Below are 6,766 nucleotides of genomic sequence, written 5' to 3'. Positions count from 1 at the left end.
TATAAATAATAAATTATATAAAAGCAGTTATTGCGGTAGAATCGTATTTTGAGTATAAGATCAAAAATATTTCAATAAATAATCAAACTGCTGAGAAGCTTGTTTAATGAAAGTGATGTTCGATGGAGAGATTAATCAACTAACCAGTAGTAGCGCTTAGTCCAGAGAATTTGACGGACATCAGCTTTTGCGGAGCATCTCTTTCATCTTTCAGAGTTTAAAAAGGAAACGGATCATATAAACTGAGTTATACTGTCATACGTAAAATAATGGATGAATGCATTATTACTAATGAAATTATGATATATGAAGTTAAGATTAAAAACCGAAGATTCTCGAGAAACACCTAACTTTAAATTTTAAGTGCAAATGTATATATTAAAATAGCTTCCTCTCTTTATACTACTCATTAGAATTCTGTTTTTTCTGTGGAATCATGTATTGCAATTTATATACATATATGATCAGAACAAATTATATATATGAATTAATTAAGCAATCACATACCTGAGTAGGTATAATTTACTGGCTTTAAGGCCATGGCTTTAAGGCCATGGAACTAACATTGACAAAGCAGCAAATTATAGACGTACTCCATTAAAATCTTTTGTTAACCCTAATAATTTTGTTAGAAAGTAAAGTAATTGTAGAGAATTTATATTAGCAAAACAGCTGATACTCTCTACCACTTTTTTAAAAAGACCAGCTAACCGGATGGACAGACGGAGGTGACATATAAACGTGCGTAGAAATATGTATATATAGATAAACGTATGATGTTATCGCATGAGAAGATTTTGTACATGACAATGTTTTCAAATCGACTCCTGGAAAAAAGTTTTTATAAATAAAGAAAATATAATCTAGCTCATTAGTTTAATATCACTAAAGATAATATAATTTCTTAAAGATGCCATATTGTAATAACAGTTTGAGATTGTAATAATTGTATTTACAATCAATATTTGTTTAAATTTCTAAGACTGAAAATCCCCTTCTAGACCCGTTGCGATAATTTATTGATAATAAACGGTCGAAGAATGAAAAGTTCAATTCGTAATAGCGAAAATACAATCATTAACTAACCAAGTAAGCCAAAAAAGCTACCTTAATTATTTTCGTAGGATCTAAGCCGTTCTCTGTGATACCCATTTGTCAGATCATAGTCCTTAAAAATATTAAATACAAGGTATTTACGAAGTAATGTCTTATTTCCGTGCATCATGTTGCAGAATTGCCAGAAAATTAGTTCAGTATTGTTATAAGACTTTGATTAAAATCCGGGAAGAACGAAAAATTAAGAAATATGTATATATATATATATATCCCTTTGACTACTAGAATTTTCTTTTTTTCAACCCCTTTTTAACTTTTTTTAATTACAACAGCTCTGTGTGCTCATCTAACATAATGCTTTCAGTTTATGTTCCATAGCAGAACACTGGGACAGAGAAATGATTTTAAATAATGATAACTATGATATATAAAAAAAACTTTTTTAATTTTATTTTTATTAAATTTATTAACAATAAAACTTACAAATATAGATGGTGTGGAATCACAAGTGAGGTGAGGGTATCTATTTATTTCGTAGGATAAAAAATACAAATGAACGGCTACTCTCTCAACACCTTGTGTAGTTAAATTAATGGAAAAATCCCCCTGTATACAGCAATGACCTATCGACAATGTGTATACAAGTTAGAATAAACACTTCTTCAAATTTATCGCACCGGACTCGAGCATCCTGTAATGTTGAATCCAAGCTTTAAATGAAAAAAGAATATTATTATTGGAATATTATGGATTATATATTGAAGGAACTTTAGTAGAAAAATGTAAAATAGTTATTAGTTAAATGTTAAATAGGAGTAATCATATCTATAGCTATTTCAGACTTAGTAGAATACCAATTACTTTACTTTACACTTTTTATATATGAGCAACAGAAACCTCAGGTATTATTAGGTGTCAACTGACAATTCAGTTGAATAGTTTAATATTTTTGACCACTACATTGTTCTGAATATAGAAGAGCAACTTCAAAGTTGTATTTTAGCAAAAAAAGAAGAAAAACTGCTTAAGTAAGCCAAGTCTCGAGTGGGGAATGAACTATTACTGGTCTTAGAGCAGTAGGTTCTCTTTCGTTACTTTGTTCAAATACTTGGATTCTAACAGCATTCAATTTCAGTGAAAACGGGTCTTGATTATATTTACTGTATGAAAAAATTAGCTTTTAAAGTCCAGAATTTGTCGAGCTTTTCAAAATGTTAATAAACTGTTCCTTTTCACTATTCAATATGACTCTTTTGGGAGCTGGAGTACATGCGTAGTTCATATGAACCCCGTGACGACAAACACAGCATCTAGTATTCTTCTTTAGGTCTTTGGTAGGGATTATGGTAAGTGGCTACCCTTCGAACGATATAAGTGCTTGATACGTCTAATCCACTACAAATTCTAAAGTCCATGCATCCAAAGTTTTATGCCTGAGAATTGTTCTGGCCAATATATTTTAAAGGTGATGTTGTTGTTGTTGTAACACGCCGGGACTTGCTTGTGGAGCCCTATTGGGGGATGTTGAACGGTTCTTGGTCATCGTTGATGACGAGTGGCTCCGGGATGAAGACCCGACCGTTCTTGGAACCAAGATAAGATAATGAAAAGATAAGATAAAGAAAAGATAATGATCATGCGCAATTGACGACAGCTATTTAATTCATTTAATAATACACGACTGTACGTAATAGAGCACGGTTTAAACTACGGTACTATTAATCAGATATAATCAGCCAGATAAATTCTTAAATAAAAAACTACTTTCTGAGACAGACGAAGTATATTTCAAGTGAGAAAAGTCGAGCAGCGAAAAACAAAGTTCATCACATAGTAAAAGGGTGATAGGGGCTAAATGCGTCAGTGAGAGATGAGGATGAAAGAAGGCGATATATCCAAAACAAGTGAATGATATGCATTAAATTAATAGTTATCAGGTTTTTATAAAAACAATCTTCGATTGCAGGTGCATGAATTTTTAATAGGTTCTCACCTGAAAAAATTTCAATTTTTTCGAAAGTAGATTTTTATCTGTTTCGACGCGTCCATCAAATTAAATTTTGAATATTTTGTATTTAAATGTTCTTAAAATTAAAAATTAAAAATTAAATTACTTACGGAACGGTACTTACTTCAAAAAAATATCAAAGTTTTTAAATACGAATCGAAGTTCTGGAGCTCGTTTCTTACCCAAATTGAGAATTTCAAATTTTGAATACCAAATTTCTTCTACGAATGACATGATGATATCTGTCCCAATATGATATTTGTATATATATCATTATGGTACTTCTGATAACTTCGAATTTACTGTACTTAAAATTTTGGGAGTAGCAATTTCCAGCAATTTATTTGTTTTTGATTCTTATTGCTATCTGCTTACCATTATTGTATATCAACAAGTCAATATCCCCAGATCTATGTGGAACTATATCAACAACTGGCACATATTGATAATTTTGAATGGCGTTATTCGCTTGACCTGCTATACGGTTTTCTGGTTGGACATGATTATGCTGTGCCGCATGGATTTGTGGTAGGGCCAGAACTTGTGATTGTCCTTGTAATTGTTGTTGTGCTGGAATATGAGGCCGTACCTGGTGTTCTGCTTGATTGTTCTGTTCCTAACGAACGGAAAAGCACGCTATTAATTTTATTAAACAATACTTTACATAATTCACTTACATTATTTAAACATCTCCGCAACACATCCACAAGGTAGTTCACCAGAAATATAATGAACCAGAATTCAATAAAATCCCTTAATGGCAGATCAAAGCATTTGAATAAAATACACATTGTGATACTATTTGGATATAACAGAAAAATATTTTATTTCAATTGATTTCAAAAACTTTGTGATTGTATTAGAAATATTTTAAAATATCAGAACATACCTTGTTATTTAATCTTTAAATAGAATAAAGGATGCCGACAATGGAATGGAGGATTCAATAAGATGCAAAATATCAAATTTTCCTAAAAGAAGGAAGAGAGAAATATGTACCTAATTAATTTAAAAATGTGATCCTTAAAATTAAAATGATCAAAATGGTTATGATTATAAATGTATGTTGCTTATGTGAATACTTCACTTCCGATGAAGTAATAAACAATAATCCAGTCAAGGCGTAAAGAGGGGTTTTGATAATATCTCGAGTTAAGAAAGAGTAAAGCTGCTCAAGTGCACTGGCTCAAATAGCTTCAACATAACAATTATGTGAATACTCTTAAAGCAAATTGGACTCCAGATATTGTGAAATATTGTGAAACTACTTCCATCCTAACAACATCTATTATAACCAAGACTATTACCTGTATAAATTTCCGGACTGATGCTTTATAAGGTTACAACGGTCTCAAGCAGAATTTGAAAAGCCAAACGGCTCGGTTCGTTGATCGGTTCAATTAAGCTAAAAAGTCAAAGGTTTCGGTTGAAAAGCAGTACACCGCCATGAATATAATTTAACTAAACAGCTGAATGAGGGTGGAAAAACGTGGAAAAAATAGATAGAAATATATGGCACAACTGCACAACTTAATATAGGTATGTATCTAAAAGATCGTCATTAAAAGCACGATCGAATTAAGAAACTTTTCCAAACTAGATCCTAAACCCAGTTCCTATAAACTGCCTCTTAGCACCAAGCTTTGACTACCGAACCATTGAAGTGCTTTTAAGGCAGAAGTAATGGCTGTTCATTACGTAGAATGATGGGATTCAGGATGTAAATATCGTAAACTCCTATCAAATTTCTGATAAGTGCTACAGCTACATTCTTAACCGTCTGACAATGTTGGGCTTCTCTTAACGAGTTAGCTAGGTATATCAGTGTCCAACGCACATAGGTACTTGCCCACAGGAACATCTCTGACAACTGCTGGACAGACGAGCGTCGCAAGGCAAGCACTCTGCTCTCTGACATTCACTTGCAACAACCCAACTGGCAGTCAAACAAAAATATTTAAGGATAGCTAAACATACTTGGGCGGTTAAATCCTCCTGTCAGATATCAAGGTCGACCGGGTCAAGTTGGAGAAGAAACGAATGTGTCAGCTGCTTTAACTAAGGTTTAACTTGGTTAGCATTATGATATCAGTGCTGACAGGTTAATACGAACTAGAAAGACAAGCTATAAGACTGGGTCTATCCGAAAAAAATATTTAACGGAGTTGTGGCACCTCGGATGAGAAGGAAACTACACTTCACCTTATTTGTCAGTGTCCATTATTAGCCAAAAAATTCAAAATGTTTAGGGAACATTTTCTTGCCGAACTGTCACAGCGAGTTGTCATTTGGCAAAATTAGGAACTCGGCCAAGTTTGTGGACTTGTCAAGTTGGTTCATTTTGTCTTAAATTAGGGTGTCATTTAGAAGTCGTTTCAGCTTTGCACGAACGCCAATGATTCTAATCCGCGGTAAAAAATATATAGAAGAACGATTAAGTTAAGTAAAAAATATTGACTGTCAAGGACTGTTCGTCTCATATACTCATTATTTTCAATTAATTATACTATTTTATACAAAATTGGATCAAAAGTTGCTCAATATTATTCATTCAAACTCTATATTTAACCATGATATACATACATAAAAATGCGTAAAAATTTTGACATAACCCTCCGTCTGTCAGTCCAAATTGCTGGTACTTTATTTTTATTATTAACTAGAGAAATGTTATATTGTTTTTGACACACAAGGCAACAACTCCATTATATACAAAATAACATTATTTGTTAATTATGAATGCAATTATATACATGTCGGTCAAATGAACTGCTAACTAGTAGTTTTTTCTTCTACTCACAAAGTTCATTAGTAGTTCAAATGTAAAATGGACTTAATATAGTGAACATTTCCCCAACGCATTTCTCTATTGTACCGACATCCCTACTAATTTGGAACAGCACAACACTTTTGGTCGGACATCCCTCTTGAACTAACAAGCATTGACTGACGATATAGTAATTATAGTATATATTGATGTTATAGTTACACGATACTATGGACACAATATAGTAAAAACTTTTTCAATACAAACCTCTCTTGAATAAACATCTATGTAGCAACTAAATTCATTTTTATCATTATTTAGAAAAACATAACCCTTCTTGGTCAGACAGCCATCTTGGCTGATAATAAGTGTCTCATTACTGTAGTATGTATTGATACTAAATATAGGTTAAACCCAGAAAGTTGGTATATCTCATAGCCAGAGGCTTAGATAAGGGGGTAATGACATTCGTAACCAATAAGTTATGTTGTTATTAAAACTGTGATCGAAAGCTATTCCCATATGGGCCTCTATTGTCAAACATCTAAAAAAAACATTGTTCTATTCTTAACATTAGATATCTGTTAGATATTAGAAACTGCAATTGACTAATATGTGTACTGACATCAGAATATAGACAATAGAAATATTATTATGCAAGTTTTGGGTCAATTTAGTTAGAGGCTAGATATATCTCTTTACTTTCTAGTTAATTGTCCTGTCAATTTTAAATATTCACAACACAAATATCTAAAATCTTGTCGTGACGAAATTTTTGCTATAATTTTAAAAAATAACATACAATCAGTTTATCGACATTTATGTTAACTGGGCCATCACAGTTAGATTAATTCTACGATACCGAAAATTATAATCAACTTGCATCGTATTGCCCATAACTATAACAAGATACGATTCCCTGTAAGGAATCGATA

The 6,766-nt window shown here is 32.2% G+C and overlaps 1 long non-coding RNA gene across 1 annotated transcript; it reads right to left on the bottom strand.

Annotated features, from left to right (window-relative positions):
- Positions 1 to 1,530: 1,530 nt before the first annotated feature.
- Positions 1,531 to 4,040, bottom strand: LOC119664714. The gene is made up of 4 exons (XR_005251243.1): positions 3,954 to 4,040; positions 3,742 to 3,862; positions 3,189 to 3,680; positions 1,531 to 1,766 (listed from the first exon to the last, which is right to left on the bottom strand). It is a non-coding gene; the product is annotated as an uncharacterized LOC119664714 (long non-coding RNA).
- Between the last annotated feature and the right edge of the window lie 2,726 nt (positions 4,041 to 6,766).

Source organism: Teleopsis dalmanni, unplaced genomic scaffold (genome assembly GCF_002237135.1).
Source record: "Teleopsis dalmanni isolate 2A unplaced genomic scaffold, ASM223713v2 unscaffolded_contig_2550, whole genome shotgun sequence".
In the NCBI taxonomy this organism is placed as follows: Eukaryota; Metazoa; Arthropoda; class Insecta; order Diptera; family Diopsidae; genus Teleopsis; species Teleopsis dalmanni.
The sequence above is the reverse complement of the archived record's forward strand: the minus strand, read 5'-3'. Positions and strand labels throughout refer to the sequence as shown.